Here is a 20,460-nt window from a genome sequence, read left to right as displayed (position 1 = left end):
GTGAACAGTCTACTCATCAAATATTAACATGTGGGCAATCTACTCATCAAATATTAACACGTGAACAGTCTACTCATCAAATATTAACATGTGGACAGTCTACTCATCAAATATTAACATGTGGACAATCTACTCATCAAATATTAACGCGTGAACAGTCTACTCATCAAATATTAACACGTGAACAGTCTACTCATCAAATATTAACAAGTGAACAGTCTACTCATCAAATATTAACATGTGGACAATCTACTCATCAAATATTAACATGTGGACAATCTACTTATCAAATATTAACACGTGAACAGTCTACTCATCAAATATTAACATGTGGACAATCTACTTATCAAATATTAACACGTGAACAGTCTACTCATCAAATATTAACACGTGAACAGTCTACTCATCAAATATTAACATGTGAACAGTCTACTCATCAAATATTAACATGTGAACAGTCTACTCATCAAATATTAACATGTAGACAATCTACTCATCAAATATTAACACGTGAACAGTCTACTCATCAAATATTAACATGTGGACAATCTACTCATCAAATATTAACATGTGAACAGTCTACTCATGAAATATTAACGTGAACAAACACATGCAGAAAAAAATTACCCCCAAAATTAAACAGTTTAACTAGAAATGGTACTTTTGTTTGTTGTTAAGCACAAAGCTACACAATGGGCTGTTTGTGCTCTGCCCACCACGGGTATCGAAACCCGGTTTTTAGCATTATAAGCCTTTGGACTTACCACTGTGAAGAAGAAATGGTACTTATAAATAATATATTAATATCTAGCAAAAACTGATAAAAATCTCTAAAACTATAAAGATGAAATATACAGGGTTACCCAAAATTATCTTCCATATTTTAAAATATAATAATTAAATAACTAAAGAAATAAAACCATGCAGTTTTCAACATATTGTGGCCCAACTCGAACAGTTTTTATTGGCATGTGAGTAGGCTTCTCCGTCCGCACTATTAGTGGCTTTCAGCACGTCTAACCGATATTTGATTTCAGTCCACGTTCGCTGCAACATGCCCACAGTTACAGTGGCGATGGTATCGTTATCCTGGTCTTTAGCTCTGTGATGTTTGCCATAGGTGTGCGATACACGATATTCTTAACATACCCCTAAAAACAGAAGTCTAGCGGAGTGATATCTGGAAAACGCAGAGGTCACGGAATTGGCCCACTCAGACCAATACATCGCCTCGGAAGCGTCTGATCTAGGAAGCATCTGACTAAACTCCAGTGAGGTGGAGCATCATCCTGTGGAATAATTATTTGTGGGTTCATTTCCTCCAGTTTTGTGACCACAAATTGTTCTAGAATGTCAAGGTACACATTCCCCCTAACAGTGCTCTTAGCGAAAATAAGGACCAATAATCACACCAAAAATCACACGAGATCGCATCATACATTCACCTTTGGGCACTCACGCGTGATTTTAATGGTGTCGTGGAGGTTTTACGAGTTCCAAAGTCCAAACGCAGACAATATGTCAAATCACTTTATCTAAGGTATGAAAGGTAGCCTCATCGACAAACAGTACACAGCTATAAATGTGTTGCATTCATCTATGCATTCAAGGATGTCCACCGCAAATGTCTTGTGTTGTGGTGCCTGTACCAACTGAACTTTGTAGAAATGTGGATGAAGTCGTTTGTGAATGACACGGAGCAGGGATGTTTTGGGCATATTAAGTTCTCGTGAAGCACGCCGATGCGATTTTCGTGGGCTGTGCTGAAATAATTCGCATGCTTGTTCGATTTGATACGTTCATTACTGACAGAGGGCGTTCCAGCTCCCGGTCACTGTAACACACTGCCTGTCTCCATATGCTTCTTCATTCACTCCCAGATAGTTGGTTTCGATGGTGGTTCTCTCTTGTACTAGCTTCTGTCATGACACTACACTGACTTGGTCTCTGCAAACCAAATGACACATTGATCCTTTCCTTGCACATTTGCCATTTTACGGGGTAACACTACTCACCGGAGAGAATAATAATAATAAAACCTGTTTGAGTTGGGCTACAACATGTTAAAACTGCATGGTTGTATTTCTTTAGTTATTTGATAATCAAATTTTAAAATAGGAACGATAATTTTGGACCAGCCTGTATAATAAGTACTTAATATTCTACATTTAAATCAGATGAGATGATACAGAATACTTGCCAAAACAACTAAAATTTGTAAAGAAATGTGCAAAATATTTTACATATTGACAAAGAAAATCGTTCGGTTTTCCAATTTTAACACCTTATGCAACAGAAGGTTAATTAGATGATTAAGTCAGACTTCAAAGTTCAAGCATAGCTAACCCTTATCCACCAGAGACAGGGAAACCAACAAGCATCGCCCTCTTGTCACAGATATAATGACTCCAACAGCTCAAAGTGCAGTGCATATTCGGTAGTATAAAACAGATAAAACACCTTGGCCCTTTCGGTAGCAGACCAGCATGCTAACCAATAGGTCACGTCAAACACAAAAAAGGAGAAATGATCACGATGCAGTAAAAACACTTCAAAGTCAAAAGTCGTTCACGAAGTAAAATATGCAACAGAATCGAATTATTCCATTCACTTTCCACACAGCAGTTTGTTCTCTTCTTTGAACAGCAATATTTCCACGCAACTGTCTTCTCGTCAAACTATGAATGATAAGACTGTCAATACAGCAATATTTATTGTGTATCTGTCAAGAAAAAAAATTTCACGCCTTTTTCTTATTCATTACAAATAATAACAGGATCAATACGACTATCTTTTTGTTTTCCTGCAAAATATCATTAACAACGAGGTACCCATTTGATGAAACAATGCATTCTAATATTTATAAGTAGATATGTAAGAAAAGTCTATTTATTTAACTATATGGTCAAATTCATTTTTCTTTCGTTTTGAATACATAGATAAGTTATTTTCTGTTTCCCTATGAATAACAGAAATTCCCATTCAACTGTATTTTTGTCTTCTTATCACTAACTATAAAAGGCTTATTCCCTTTCTCACTCTGTCGAGAACGCTTTCAAGCTCCTTTTTTTTTGGCGGTAATGCTCAACAATATACATCGTCGCTTGACTGTTCTTAGGCCAGCTATGGTGTTTATGTTGAATGCTCAAAATACATGTGGATTTGTAAGAAAAATTTGTTTTTATTCTTTATTTTTTTTTATAATTTCAGGGATATACCAGCAAAATAGTTTAATTCAGGAGTTTTATGGCATTGAGTTGTAACCAAAAGCAAACTAAAATTTAACAAGTTTGTCACGTTTATGTATTAAATTATACTACAAATAGGCCTACTATTACTAACGTTATAGAGTCAGTGTATAAAAAGTTTCAAGTGGTGAATAAATATTAATAAATTTTCTTTGGTATTTTAATACATATAATATCAACTTAGCCTTAAAATATAGAGAAAAATAAACGTTTATTACTAACAAATATCTTTTATCCTTTGTACAGTCGAACGAGTTGAAAATTTGTGTCGGAATGCCCACACAATGTTTTCTAATTCCCGACCTAGAATACAGTGAAAAGACTCGATAGTGCTATTTAAGTCTCTTTCAGAGTGTACACATACTTTTGTTCACGAAAATATTTCTTTTTCCTTTTTTTTTAGTAGTTTTTACTACAAATGAGGCGATTAAAGAATTACTTCGACAGTGATGAAATACATGAAGGGTAGGTGCATTTTGGAGGTACAGACAAATTCGTTTTAGTTAAATTCTATAATTTTCGTTAATCATTAATCAATGGTTCCCGTCATTTTTGATGGGCTTTTATATTAGTGAATAATAATTTCCAAAAAAAAACTTTTTGTCTTACAGTGAATAACAATAGTTTGGAAAGAACTTTGTTTTTATCTTTCTGTAAAGAAACTTTTCCATTCAACCTATTTTTTGCCTTCCTGTGAATAACAACAGTTTCAAAACAGCCGCTATTTTGACTTCCTTTTCCACACAACGTTCTTTTTGTCTTCCTTCGAATAACAATTCCACATAAACAATATTTTTTTCATCAAATGAATAATAGAAATTTTCACAAAACAATTTTTTCTTCCTATGAATAACTTTCCAAACAAACTTACTTTTATTTTTTATTGAATATTAACAGTTTCCAAACAACCATTTTCTACTTGTCAATAACAATTTTCCAGATAATCGTCTTTTTGTCTCAGTTGAGTAACAAGTTCTACGTCTTTTTGTCTTCCTGTGAATAACAACAGCTTTAAAACAACTTTTTTTGCCTTCCTATGAATAACAAGTTTCCTCAAAATCGTCTTTTTGTTATCCTATGAATAATAAGCTTCAACACAAGGGTATTTTCATCTTCCACTGAATAACAAATATTTCCATACAACCTATTTTTTGTATTCCTATCAATAACAACAATTTCCAAAAGATCATTTTTCTTTTCAATAATTTGCACAAAACCGTCTTTTTATCTGTCTGTGCAGGGCAACAATTTCCAAATAAAAAATACGATTTTTTTATCTTCTAGTGAATAAAAACACTTTCCAAACAACCGTTTTTCTGTGTTCCTGTAAAAAACAGGTTCCATACAACCATCTTTTTATCCCTATTTATTTCTACTGTTGTTATCTTCCTACTAATATAAAAACTTATCAGTTTAGTACTTAATACGTTTTCAATACTTATACAAATTACATAACCGAAGTGACATATTATGTCATTACCTTCACATAAATAAATCATGATTTTGTTAAAACCAAGGAATTACTTTTACAAAACACATAGTATTGCTTTCTTGTATAAACAAACTTTACGTTTTAATGATGCAGATGTTTATATGCGCCTTCCTTTTGGAGCACTGTAACTTGACATAACTCTAGCATAAATCACTTTGATAAGTTGATAACTCCCTTGACGTATGTTAAGCTTTATACATACATCCTCCTGTGAAGGTCGTTCTAAGAAAGATTGTAAACCAGTACCCACTGCGAGTGAAGGTCGTTCTCAGAAAAATTGACGTAAACCAATACCAACTGCTTGTGAACGCCGCTCTTAGAAATATTGTTGTAAATTGGTACCCACTGCGAGAGCAGGTGATTTGTGATCAGTACTTATCACCTTGTTTCTTTTTCTGATCGACCCTAGTTGAGTCTCATGGAGTAATTTATAGATTACTTGATCATTTATCCATAGGAAAAAGATGTTTGTTATTGGAAATAGCTGATCAAGTTCAGAACATGAATATGCAGATTAGTGATTAAATTTACCATTGTTTGCATGAAAAATCAATGGGATTATGAATAATCAAATTGTCGATGTCTTGACTAACTAGGAGGTCACTGTATATACATACAAGGTAAATAAAGAATAAATGGGATATAAAAGAGGGAATATATTAAATATTTGTAGGTCAAAACGTTCCTAGTGCAGGTGAACAAAATATCAGTAAATTTATTGTGTGTCCAGTCAGCGACCATTGGCTATATATACATAGGGCATTTACTTTAATTTTAAAACTAACAAGAAATAAACATAGCTGGCTGACCATACAAATTAAAACGCCTTGTAGTGGTATGGATTTAGTCTAAATATGTATGACTGCCAGAAAATGCATTTTATCACCTGCGAAATTGAGGAAATTCCCTATCATGTTTTATCACATCTTTCTTTGCTTTCACTCATGGGTTCTTAGAATTACTAACGTGGTTTCTCTCATGTTGACGCTGTGGTAACATGACTCGCTCCATGAGCAAGAAAGCTAGCCTACTGGTTTGCCAGTTCTCGTGAATGATAGTAAATGTAAATTCAAATAAAATAATAAATAAATAATTGAACAATCTTAGAATAAAAACAAAATCACGTTGTGTTATTAATTATTACTCGGAATATCTGACTTGCAAGGGCCTTAAATAGAATTAATATGATTCACACCCTAACAGTCGTTGTACATATGTGTAGCGCCTGGATCGCTTGTGTCCTAGCCGGCCTGATAAGAACTCATTGGCACTGGATATGGCAGTAGTATTATTATTATTGATAATGATATGTTTTAACACATTTTGCTCTGCTTTAGTTCATATATGGGAATATCATTCACAGAAAAAAATAATTATTGAGCATATTGTGGCTACAATTATTTAGGGTAGTCATCTTTGATTGCTCACACACACAGTCTATGCTAACCAGGTTATGGTTGGTATATTTGATTGTTCATACAAGTATCATGTTAATAGAGACTTTAAAAGCCAGATTAGGGTTACTATTTTTGATTGGTCATGTGATCATGCTAACAGAGACCTAAAACTCCAAGTTAGAGATGCTATATATGTTTGGTCAGTGGATTAATGGAATTTGTTAAACAGTTAATTGTAGAGCTCATTAATTGATTACATTCAACTACTCAATTATACTCGCATGAGACTTGGATATTTGGAATAACTAGAAACAATAATTTTGATTAGTTGTTTTCTGTCTTCCTGATTAAAAGATAAGCTTTTGATCCAAACATGAATGGCTTAAGTTAAAACTCCATTAGTCATGGGTAGGTTTTTTCTGTTTTGCTAATTAAAATACAAGCTTGTATTCCAGGTATGAAAAATTAAAACTCCAGCAGTCAAGGTTGGATCTTTTCTGCTTCATTGTTTAAACAACAAGTTTTAGATCCAGATATTAATATATTGAAGTTTCAACATTCATGGTGAGCATTTTCACTGCCACTGGAAATATAGTTGAATAAGTAAAAAAGAGCCCCTTCCAAGAATTCCATTGCCAATCATGTCAAGACTTGTTCTCCAACAAGCAAATTTTGACCCTAGAGAACATGGTTGGACCTATGACAAGAATTATATTGTGATAGTGCAAGAGCCATAGTATCATCAACAACCATATCAAGGCTTTTTCCATCATCATAGGGTTCATCCCAATGATCTGTATAATTTGTTTTCCATTGTAATTAGTGTACAACAAAATAGAAAGCAATCATAAAATTTGGGTAGCAAATAAAATCTCACTAATGTGCACTGAAAACAGAAATTAACATACTATACTGAAGTAATATATCTGACTATGTACCCAAAAGCCATGACCCAATGTTGGAATTAGTAGGTTGAGTAGTGATAATTAGAGTGTACACAACGTACCTAACCACGTAAGTGATGGTTACAGAGACATGGAAACTAGTTACAAGTGTCACCCTGGCAGCATGCCTTGAATTCAATTCACAGTGCAGCAGCCACACCAAAAGATAGGTTAGTTCCAAACATGAACAATGATTAGATGCCACTTGGCAGGGAAACATGCAAGACAGATATGTGTGATTCTTGACCTGTAGATGTGATTAGATGCTAGCAGGCTCATTGTCATGATGATAATCTTCTTGCATACAATGTGAATCCTCTGCCACAGACACATCAAAATTCCACCTGTGGAGTGATAATCCAATATACACATTGTTCAGTTTTACAGAAACAAAATGAATGATATAAAAGTGAATGATTGGTATCAACAATGAATGGAACCATGGCTCTCAGATACATTGTGGCATGTTTCTGTTGGTTCAATGATTATCAAGGGTGGTACTTAAAGGAAATATCCAGAATTAGTTATTACATATTCCAACAGGTAATGCTCTACATCACAATTCACACATTGTTATGAAGCAGTTTTTGGAAAATAACGTTACTAAACTGTCATGATCAACCTAAAGACCCCAAACTAAATCCTTAATAGCCAGTACAGGCAGTCAACAAAATAAAATGCAAGGACAAAATGGGACAATTTGGTCCATCTAGACCATCTCATTCAATAAACTTAACTTCTATGACTCTCCCCTTTAGCAGGGATCACCATTCTTCACACATTGTCCTCCTCCAATCATCCCTATTCATTGCCAGGTCTTCTGCCTTTCCTTTCTCATTCGCGTCTTCTTTAATCCCATCCTTCCAACACTTTACTGGCCTTCCCTGTCTTTTCTTTCTGGCTACTGGCAGCTCTAATGCTCTCTTTATTGCTTGTTCTTCCTCTCTTCACGTGACCAAACCACTCCAGTGTTGCTTCTCTTGCATTTTCCCCAATTTCATAGATTCCTGCCATTTTCTTAATTTTTTTATTCATCACCTTCTCTTTCAGCAACAGTCCCAATGGCCATATCCAATAAACTAAATTAAGTCTAAAAACAACAAATAAAAGCTCGTCATTACTATTTAAATATTTATCATTCCAAAGGCCAACCACCCTGTTAGAAAAATAAAACTTAGTAGTAAATGGCTCCTATCCAACCAAAATTTATACTGGTGTCCCCATAATCCTACCATTTTCACTATTAAGTATGAAAAAAAGATGATGCATGTCAGGTTTTTACGTAAGTGTGGGCAGGGATTCTTTACAGTATGTGTCTGTGATTTATTAGTGATAAATTTAAACAATAAATGGGCAGCACAAAATCCACTTTTTTTAAAAATAATATATTCAAAACCAGTCAAATGTATGTACAAAAACTTGTTACACTATTGGTTATCACAGTTGTATTGTATCCAGAGCTTTAGATAATTGTCTCCTATTCATCATAGTCCACACAGGTGCATTCAATTACTTTAGAACAACCTCTGACAAGAAAAATTCTTCTTTATCTCTGTTGTTATAATACCACTGTGAAACTCACTATAGATGATATTGCCTGTTATGGCTAATCTAATAATCATGTAGTCTAACTTCACTTTCACTAACTTAAGTTTTCTAACTTCACTTAACTTGCTGTATACACATGTATTTATAACACATAACAGAAAAATCTAGAACTATCTAACCATCTAGTAGCAATAATATTACATATAACAAGAAAAACTTAGAAGCTTCGAGTATAATGATGTTAACAATATTACAAAAGCCCAGTATAATAATTAAACCACATATACAACATGCGACTCATACAGAGTTATGTAAGAAAACTTGTTACAACTATTGCTTTTAAAACACTTAACTTCTAACACTTTTGTTATGAAAACTAAATAATCATTAAATATTAAATCACTCTTATACTAAACAGTCTTGGATATCCAACAGTAAACCCCTCTTCAAGAAAAATACTTACATTATTTTTTATACTATATACATAGACTCTTTTCATTTCATACATGTCTCTTTGTACTGTCTGCACCAACATTTGCAATTCTCTTGTTGGTCTCTCTTTGCATAGGGCATCTGGTACGGCTTCACCTTGACAAGATCCCTTGTCTTCATATTTATCTTGTGTTACCTGATGTTTGTTTTGTCTGGTCCATCTGTGAAGACATCTGCGTACTGTCTTTCTTCTGCTTGCCAATCAATTCTTCACTTATGTTGACATTTTGGTTTGTCTCATCTCCACCCAATGGCCTTAGAAGTAGTAGGTCCTTACCTTCTATAACAAAGTCACTGTCTTCATATTCTGCTTCTAAGACAACTACACCTGCCATGTCCATCTGTATATCAATAGTTGCACCCATTAGGTCTTCTTCCCCTCTTGAAGTACCTCTTCAACAGATTGGCATGGCTGATCTTGGACATCTCATCCACTTTCACCTTATAATCCATCCTGTTGACCATTTCCTGCACCTCAAAAGGTCCTTTCCACTGTAGGGAGAGTTTGTTGTTGGCTGTGGGTAGCAGAACTAAGACATTCTGTCCAACCTTGAAACTTCAATCCTTTGCCTCCTTGTCATAGAAGTGTTTCTGAATGTATTTTATGTGTTTGGCCTCCCCAGTAGAACTTTGATAGGTCCAGTACAGTACTCCTTTCTGATCCTCTATTCTGTAGGTCTCTTTCCTGCTTTGTCTTGTGCTTAACTTTCTCACAGGTACTGTCCCAAAGTTTCTGTAGTGACAGGTTATTCTTCTGTGCTTCCTTCAGCTCCTGTGGACTTACATTTGGGATATCACTTTAGAGACTTGAAGCTTTGTTTGCTCTATTTCCCTTGAGCTCTTGTGGTAACTGTGGATGCGTCATCAATCTTCTTTCTGTCTAGTTCCTCCAAATTTCTACTACCTGGTATGTTTCCATAGATTGGTGCCTTCATACACATGGCTTCAAGGTTTCCCATGTAGTGTGGAATATCCAACTGTATTTTTACTATGGGAAATTTTCTTACTGTTCCATCAATCAGCAGACATAGGTTTACCTTGCCCATCATCTAATCATCAGATACCATATTCGTTCTCATTGCTGCACTACTGCACCCAGTGTTTCGTAGTATCTTCATTTTCTTGTCCCTGACATAGCCTTCACCTACTGGCATGTTCTGATTAGTTGTCACCTCTTGATGTTTGTCACATACTCCAATTTCTTCTAGCACTATTGATCCATTTGCTAACTTGAGCTGATTATAGTTCTGCACTATTTGATCATTGTGATAGCACTTCCTTTTCGTGGTGAATCTGACATGCTTTTTTGATTCTCTTTATTCTGGCAGAAGCATCCATGGTGATAGTCTCTCTTTTCTTGTTTCTTGCCAGCATCATCTTTATAGGAAGCTCCAGCTGCTTTATGTTGTGATTTCTACTGTAGATTGTTGGTGACAGACTTGCACTCATTTGCAATGTGCCCTATTTTATAACAAATATTGCATCTCTTCTCCCATTTATCTGTTAACCGCCTGTCGCTTTTGGTGGACTCTTGCTTCTGGTTAGACACCACTAGTTATTCTTAGACTTGCCAGTTATACTCCCTCCATGTGCTTCCATATACTGTTCTGCCAGCTTGATCATCTCATCTACATCTTTTGGCACTTTATCCTTTTAGGAACAGTGACATGTCACTTGAGCATGTGATCATGAACTGTTCACATATTAGATCTGCTAGTCCCTCAAAACTATTTTCACACATGACCATGTCAATCCATCTTCTGAAGTATTGCTGTAGTATTGAAATACAGTTTCTCTAGTGTCAGATTTGACTTCTCTGAACTTCAGAATAAAACCTTCTTCAGTAAGTTCATAATGTTTCAAAAAAGGCCACTTTTAACTTGTCATAGTCCACGATGTCTTCTGACATCATGCCTGCACATACTTATAAGCCTTTTACTCTGAGAAGTGGGCTGAGACAGACTGCCCAGTCACCTTTATCCCAGTTTTGACTTTGGGTGAATCTTTCATATCTCTCCGGGAAAGCATACATGTCGTCTTTCTGCTCCTCAAATATGGGCAGCTTGAGTCAGCTGGCCCTGACCCCATAGTTGTTCTTGGGTCCTTCCTCTTTCTGTTGGGTGAGCTTGGCAATCTGAATTTGTGATCTTGTTCTCTTTATTTCCAGTCTCTCCTCCCTCTCCATTTCTTCTTTCTCAGTTTGTGCTCTTATTCTTTCTCTCTTTATTTCCAATCTTTAATTACTTTCTCTAATTTTTCTTTCTCTTTGTGTTCTTATCCTCTCTATTTCCAGTCTCTTCTTTCTCTAATTTTCTTCTTTCTCTCTTTCTACTTTTAGTCATTTTTCCTCTTTTTCTCTGCTTATGCTCTTCTCTCTCTAGGTCTTGTTTTTGTTTAACAAACCCTCAAAGTTCGCTATCTTTCAGCCCAGGTTGCTCACTTCTTTCTATTTATTTATCAAAATCAGCCGACATGGTTATATAGCAGGATTGTAATCTCTACACTATTTTCACCACCACTACAGCTGTGCTTATGTAGGCCTACTTCTGCTGTCATTCATGTCTTCTTATACTGCTGTTTACCATTGTGCAATTCTGACTGGCTCACCAAATGTCAGGTTTTTGCATATGTGTGGGCAGGGATTATTTACAGTAGGTGTCTGTGACTTGTTGGTGATAAATTTGAACAATAGCAGACAGCACATAATCCACTTGTTTTAAAATAATATTTTAAAAACAAGTCAAATATATATGCAAAAACTCGTTACACTATTGGTTATCACAGTTGTATCCAGAGCTTTAAACAATTGTCTCCTTTTTGTCAAAGTCCACACAGACAGGTTCAATTACTTTAGAACTTGACTTGTTGTATCTGCACGTATTTATAACACGCGATAGAAAAATCTATAACTATCTAGCCCTCTAATAGCAACAGTATTACACATAATGAGAAAAACTTGGAAGCTTCAAGTAAAGTGACATCAACAATATTAAAAAGCCCCAGTATGACAATTAAACTAAATACACAGTGTGTGATTTGTACAGAGTTAAATAGCAAAGCTTGTCATAAGTATCACTTTCAAAATAATTAACTTTTAACACTCGTTATTAAAACTATATAATCATTAAATATTAAATCACTAAATAATAATTCTTATACTAAACAGTCTTGTATATCCAACAATGTATCATCACTGTAAGTTCACTTACCAACCTTAAATACCTCAATCAGATCCCCTTTTCCTTTCCTTTTGTCAGGAGAAAATTAATTCACAAACCTTAACCTATCCTAATATGATAACCTTTCCCCTAGTAGTCCTCCTCTGTACCCTTTAATGTCTTTTTTAGAGTAAGGAACTCAAGACTGAACTTAATACTCTGAATGTGGCCAACCAGAGACCTATACAATGAAATTATAACCTCTTTAGACTTGTATTCAATATTTCTGCAGATACAGTGTAAAATCCTGTTTGCTCTACCACTAGCTTGGATGGCTTAAGAAATTGGTCTCCAAGAATACCAAGATCTTTTTCCCTCATAACACTATTAACATTATTGCCATCAAAATTATAAATTCCAATTATGATAATCCACATGCATTACCTTGCATTTATTATAATTAACAGCCAATTGCCATTTATTTGCCAAAATCACCAAATAATCCAAATCCTTTTGTAAGGCAGTAGCATCCTCCTCACAGCCAGTAACACCCAAACATTAATGTCATCAGCAAGTTTACCACAAGTTTGTTGACCACTTTATATATGAAATTGATGTAAGTCAAACATAACAAAGATCCCAACAGTAAGCCCTGAGATACCACACTTGTGACATTAATCAAGTCTGACTGAACAAAATTTATAACAATCATCCTATTTCTTCCATCCAGCCATTTTTGATCCAGTGAGCCAACTTATCACCTATATCCATAGAGCTAAGTTTTTAACAAGATTTTTTATTTGGCACCTTGTCAAATGCTTTCTCAAAATCTAATATAACAAATACCCTGATCAACTTAAGCAGCAATCTTTGCAAAAAATGTCTAAAGATTAGTAAGGTAAGATTTCCCCCATGAAACCATGTTAAGTATTGTATAAAAAATTTAAAACTTTGTTAACTGACTTTGCAATGCATCTTTTATAAGACTTTCAAAATATTTCTCTACACTTATGTAATATTAATAGACCTATAATTACTAGAACACTTTTTATCAACTCACTTGAATACAGAAGTAAAATTAGCATCTTCTAATTTGATCTGATATCTGCCTACTATTAAAGGAATTCCAACAAAGCATTACAAGTGGTACACATATCCAATCTTTACCTTTCTTCAAAACCCTTGGGGATATATTATCTGCACCAAGAGCCTAAACCATTCTTTAAACTTAACAAGTTCAAAATTAAGGTTATCATTTTGAACAATCTTGTTTCCACCTAACTTGCTTTTCAGGACAAGGAGTAATGATTAAATCTTCACCAGTAAAAATAAAGAAAATTTTAATTTAGTAACCCAATCATCTTGTAATCATCACAAATGAGCTTTCCTTTATCATCCTTCAAAGGTCCTATTCCCATCTTAACATTTTGATTACCCTTAATTAAAGTATTTAAATAAACCCTTACTGTTAACTTGCAATTTCCTAATGTACTGTTTGACCAACTCACTTTATCTACTATAATCCTTTAAGTCTCTCATCATAGCAGTCAGTTTAAATTTCTCAGATTTGTAACACTTTTTCTTTAATTTTATTCCTTATGCCCTTTATGAGCCAACTTGGTCTTTTACTTGCAGCAACCCTATTTTTTTTTTTTTATAAAGAACATGTCTATCTTGAATATTTAAAATTCATTTTTCCAAATTTGATCAAAATTTCATTACTCCTGATCTCCATATCAACTCCAAATTTGATGCAAAAGATACCACAGAACCTACAAGAGCTGCTTAGTGTTTAACAGGGCAAATATTGGGTTATTAGGCAACAGTATATCAGAAATTTGTCACAGGTATTCGATGTGATCTATGCTGAATAAGGTCTTAACCTATTTTAGCAGTAGAAGCCAATGTCCTTTGTCTTGCAGAAACATACTGTTCATCACTGGGGTTTCACTTTTGTCCAGATAGGGAACCTTTTCTAATGATAGTGCTAAAACAAAAAATAGTCACCATCACTCATAATGATGAAAAATTTGTAAGTCTACAGGTTTACAGACCTCTTAACACATAACAGATTGATATTGAGTCCTGCAACAACAAGAGTACAGTTTTTCAACATGGTAAATTGACCCATAGTAACAAAAGTCTACAAACCAGGAAGTTAGGTACTTATCCTATCCTGCACCATAATAAGTATAATTCCATGGCAGGGTTGTGTTTTTTAAGAAATTTTTATAAGGAAAGGAAGAAGGATCTTATTTTGTGATTGATCTTGTGCAAAGCTTTTGAATGTTAATATTGTAGTATGTCTATAAACATGATCTGATAGTATTTCCCAAGTACAGTTTTAAGATTACTTTACTTTTTCACACCAAATGCTATCATCCAGAAATAAAGCCCTCATACTTGCAAAACATTTAGAGGGTGAAAGAACTGAATTTAGGGGGACAAACTACTCCCCATGCATAGTAAATACTGTCTACCACTGACAGGTGAGTTTGTACTGTCCTTCGCAATGTGGTAATAAACAAAATGCTGGTACATATTTCAGTTTGAAGCCTTCTGAGGAAAACCTCAGAAGACAACCGAGGGTGCTGGGAAACAGTTGTTTCCCTTCACCCCACTCGAGGTTAAGGTAGAGTAAGAATCTTAGTTATAAAATTTATAGCCTAAGTGGCTTAATTGGATATTTGTTTTACAGGTTTGTACTGTCCTCTGCAGCATAGTAAATATAATCATAAGGTAACAACTGTCTACACACTTGACAGGTTCGTACTGTCCCTTGCAACATGGTAAATATGATCTCATAGTAATGACTGTCTAAACAGCTGGCAGATTCATATTTTCTTCTATATCATGGTGTGATCCCACAGTAATAGATGTGAACACACTTGACAGGTTCATTATTTTCTCTGCAACATGGTAAATATAATCGCATAGTAACAAATGTTTACACATTTTACAGGTTCGTACTGTCCTCTGCAGCATCGTGTGATCTCAAAGTAATAGCTGTCTACACACTTGACAGGTTCATACTATCCTCTGTGACATTGTATGATCCCATTGTAATAGCTGTTTACAACTTTTACAGGTTCCTACTGTCCTCTGCAACATCATGTGATCTCAAATTAATAGTTGTCCACACACTTGATAGGTTCATACTATCCTCTTCAACATTGTGTGATCTCATAGTAATAGCTGTTTACACATTTAACAGGTTTGTATTGTTCTCTGCAATATGTTAAATATAATCCCATAGAAATTTCATATAGTGTTCATAAATTAATAAGTAGGATCTCATATTAAAAGGTGTTCACACGCTTCATTGACAGATTCCCCGAGTCTTGGTACATGGTAAGTATAACTCTTTAGTAATAACTGACTAAAAACTAGGTAGATTAATATACTTATAACATAGTAAGAAAGCTCTATAGCATTATTAGTTTCAATTTGATACATATAAAGTTAAAATTAAACAAAACCCTTAGTTCCTAATTTTCAGGAGGGCAATTTTAAGGCTGTGAGAAAAAGATTTATCAATAATGAGTTATAATAAGAGTTTAGAAATTTTAAAAAATAAATTGCTTTTACTTAAAGATAGGCATGTTCCTGAAAAGATGAAGAGGATAATGGGAATGATCACACCTACCTGACTTAATACCGACTTAAAGGAGAAAATCAGGAATAAATGCCATAAATTTAAGGTTTTTAATTGACAGATAAGTTGGGAGATCTATATATCTATGTGAAGGCTAGGGATTTGGTTATGAAAGAAATTAAGAAGTCGAGAAGAGCTCATAAAAAGTAACATCAAGGACATTTTATTTTAAGTATGTTAAACTTCAACAAAATGGAGATTGGACCCTTAAAGGATGCTAATGGCAAGGTATTGTTAAATATTATGAGGTAGCTCAGCTTTTCTAGTTTCTCTCCCATTTTTAAGAGAAGATTTTACAAATATTCCTGGCTCTAAGCATATAATGAGAAATATTAGAATTGATCTGAATCACATATATATTTATCACATGTTGGTCAGTAGAAAAACTTAGAAATTAAAAGGAGAGATAAAACACCAGGACCAAACAAGGTTTTCAAAATGGTTTCAAAGAAGGTCAAATATCAGAAAAAGATAGTCTCTTTCAATCTTGGTAGGTCAGTAGAGGATGGATAGGTGCCTAACAATAGTAGAGTTGCTTATATTACTCCTATTTTTAAAAGGGATGATAATAATTACCCTGGAAATTATAAGCCAGTTAGTCTTATTTCTGTAGTGGGGAAAATTCAATACAGGATAATTTAGTGAAATATAATATTATAAGTGAAAGAAAATATAGAAGTGCCAAAGGTAAATTGTGCCTTAATAATCTGTATAGACTCAGTGTACTTAGATTATCAAAAAGCTTTGGATAAGGTCCCACACTAAGATTAACTACACAAATCATAAACAACAAGTTACTTGGATTGTAGTGGTTGGATAGGATAAAACAGTTTGTCTGGATTAATAGAGTCCAGACAAACTGGATCCTTATCAGTTGTGGAATACCTCAGGGGTCAGTGCTTATGAGTACTTTTTCTTATTTACATTAATGATATTATATAGGGTATGATTACTAAATTAATCAATATTGCTGTTGAAATTAAACTCTTGAGCATTTTTTCTACTATTGAATATTTTGGGATATTACATGATAACTTAAAACAGTTAGTAGGTTTGACAAATGATTTTTAATTATAGTAAGTGCAAGGTAATGCATTTGAATTATATTTGGATCCCACATTTAATATAAATGGGAACCAACTCAATACTGTGACAAAGGAACAAAAATCTTGGCATAATGATGAATAAGTCACTTAAGCCATTGCAGCAATGTTCTGTTGCTATTGGTAAAAACATACCTTTCTGGTGTATTTATGCCATAGACATACCGATTACAACTCAAAATAAGAAATTATCTCTGCTAATAACTAGTTGAATAGTTAGGTCTCACCTAGAATACTGTGTAAAGTTGGGTCTCCTTTTCTAAGAAACAATAATGAATTGTTGGAAAGGGTTCAGGGGAATGCTACTAGGATGACTCCAGAGATGGAAGGATTAACAGATAGGGATATGTTAAGATTTTTCAACTTACTTTCCATTGAGAAAAAAAGCGTAAGAAGTGATCTTATTGAAGTATACAAGATTATCCAGGATATTAATAGGATAAAGACTTCTAGTTTATTTATATTATATTCTGAATATAACAGAATAAAAGGACAATAGTTTAAGATTTGGAAAAGACAGATTATACATTAGTTAAGACAGTTCTATTTTTCTAACAGAGTGATTAATTTGTATAATGGTTTGCATCAGCAGTAGCGAAGGCCAGTACTTAACAGGAGTTGACAGAGGAATTGATAATTTCCTTAAAGTAAAGAGTTGGTATAAATTTTAATTTTTCTAAGTTGTGTGTGTGTGTGTGTATATATATACAAGGACAGCCTTAAAGAATCAAATGGTTCCTTGTTGTCCATAAGTTATGTTAAATAGTAACAACTGTCTACATGACAGGCAAGCAGATTCTTATTGTATCTATGACATGGTAACTATAGCAACTGTATAGTGCCAGACAGGTTCATATTGAATCTACAAAATGGTAAATATAGCAATGAGGCCATAAGCAAGGATGTCCAGGAAGGCAGAACTCACTTTTTTCCACATTATTTTCCATTTATTCAGTTTGTGAAGCCCTAAGGCAAGCAGTAATAATTATTCTATGCCATTAATGAAAACACCAAGTTCATTATCACTTTAAACCAATGATGATATATTCATGTTATTATATAACATATAGTTAAGAAATTACATGTATCAATCATTAGAAGTAGGTCAACAAGTCATTTTATTCTTGTGCCAGAGTTGGCCATCACCCTATCCAAAATTGTGTATTTGCCCCCAAGTCTTGTAATAACAGCTGTTTACACTTTGTATACAAGTTACATGATATTTCATTGCTCTAAAATATTGTATATGCCTTGCTGGGTATTTTATTGAAATGAAATATTCATATCTAGTACATTTCCCACACGAAGTTTCCAATTTTTCATACAACACATTTTAATGTTTACAAAATTTTTGTGTTGACAACATTATCAGCCATTTTCATTTATATTATGATAATACGAACATAATGCATTCAACCTTTTAACCATCAATATAAATACTTTTCTCACTATTTAAACTAAAATTAAAGGCTCATGGATGTAATTATCTTTATTTCTTGAACTTAACATGCCTTATATAAATTTTTGAATAAAGTTGCCCATTATTTAAAAGTTATTGAAAATGCAACTGTAGATGTAAAAAAAGTTTAAAATTACGAGCTAGGATATAAAATTAAATGTGAGACCGAAATACGTATTCGCAGATATACTTCGGTGTGTATATATTACGATAATAAACTATCCAGTAGCGGTTGTATACTATAACGTAACATATCAAAGTAATAGTAATACGTGACGTCATACGAAGAGACCACTCAACCAGCCTGATCTCATTTTGATCTTTATTATGCTTGATTAACCGTGATTTTTTTTAAATTTGGGTATTTATGTTATTTCAACATACAATATATTTTGCAGAAAGCGTGCATAAGTGAACGTCTTTGAAAAACATATTACATATGTGTAGATGTGGCCAGTGGTGGCTCACGATTTCTGGCCTGTCTTCTCGCTCTCAGAAGTCTAAACATTTATTTGTAATTGTAACCGAGAGCCAAAGATATCTTCAAACTGATACCGATAGACTTAACGACACACACATACATATAATTCTCACTTACCGATGGTTTTAAATCCTATATAGTTTTTGTATTATTAATTCTTTTGTATCTAATGTCTTCTTTTGTTGATATGAGGCACTAAATGGAATCCAAGTACATGAACACCGCTCCTATATTGTTCTAATACCGTTTCAACGGCCGAACCGCTCACCTTTTAACTTTTATATCAAACCTTTTCAGACCAACTACAGCGGATCGCAAATAACGAGTCGTATTGCATACTACCTGAAGAGGGCGCCTCAATCATAAATGGAACAGAACTTTAAACTTACACATATGCCCATATATATATGTATGCCCATATTGATACAGAGAGAGAGAAAAAACAAACATTTTAACGGATGTTCACAAAAATCTCTATGTTTATTAATACGTGCATGTAATAGTAAGGCACATGGAATGAGTTAAATATACGATTTTTTTTTTATAGATAAAACTGGAAAGTAGCTTAAATAGATGGTTTGTGGAATCCATTAAACACCTTGAGGTTTATAACAGTATAACCGTTCGTTAGTTAATTTTTCGTAACTTCGTTCCGACGAAACTTTAGCGACACAAGTCTTTTATTAAATAAAACTGGTTTATTCTTTCCGAATACAACTTTACGATACACTTAATTTCAACAGTCGCTCTATAAAAAACGCTATGACTCACGTCTCACGAGCTCGACTTCAACAATACTCCGTTCAATTACACACTCTCTGACTGCAGTTCAATTACTCCTTGTCCCGTCGCTTCGTGGCCGGTCTTATATACAAGACTACACTATATCTAGAAGGATCACGAGATTTCCAGAAAGAGGTGGCGTGATACTAGTCACTTGACCTCGCTGACGCAACAGTATGTAGTAATCACGTTGTTACTGAATGAAACAATATATGTACACAAACACTCCTATAATACTACGATGATTAACATAGTGTAGTATTCTCAGATGAAACTGATTTCCCACGATAGTAACAATGTACGTACGCAGAATGACGGGTTATTCGAACAAGACATTTGCTTCTCAGTAGTTCTGAATTTTTATGAAACTGAGTGAGTTCGTGAAAAGGGTATAAAGAGACCGGATACTGTAGTATTTAGAACACTAACAAAGTGTTTGTACTTCCTTCAGACGCTGGACTGTCACTTTTACTGGAAGTGAGCTGTTCTTTCTTCAAATTGCACTCGATGAAACGTAGGCAGCGAAATATTTATAAATACGAAGGTGAACACCTTATTTGCTTTGTTAGCCGTGGTAGATCAATTCTAAACAGAAACAATTATTTTCCATGATAGTGTTACACCTCCGTTCGTTAGTTAATTTTCCGTAAATTTCGTTCCGACGAAACTTTAGCGATGCAAGTCCTTTCTTAAATAAAAC

The 20,460-nt window shown here is 34.1% G+C and overlaps 1 protein-coding gene across 2 annotated transcripts in view; it reads right to left on the bottom strand.

Moving 5' to 3' along the window:
• The window catches only part of LOC106462718 (aryl hydrocarbon receptor nuclear translocator-like), a 75,907-nt gene extending 56,625 nt beyond the window's left edge, over window positions 1-19,282 (bottom strand). The window contains exon 1 of one of the 2 annotated variants that reach the window (XM_022390042.1): window positions 19,095-19,282. The gene's annotated coding sequence lies outside the window, so the exon portion shown is untranslated. Of the gene's footprint in view, window positions 1-11,832; window positions 11,843-19,094 lie in introns of those variants that run through there. The other variant, XM_022390043.1, reaches the window with a different exon arrangement.
• Window positions 19,283-20,460: the final 1,178 nt, after the last annotated feature.

This window comes from Limulus polyphemus, unplaced genomic scaffold (assembly GCF_000517525.1).
Source record: "Limulus polyphemus unplaced genomic scaffold, Limulus_polyphemus-2.1.2 Scaffold1232, whole genome shotgun sequence".
NCBI lineage: Eukaryota > Metazoa > Arthropoda > Merostomata > Xiphosura > Limulidae > Limulus > Limulus polyphemus.
Note: the sequence above shows the minus strand (reverse complement) of the source record. Positions and strands in the feature narration are given on the sequence as shown.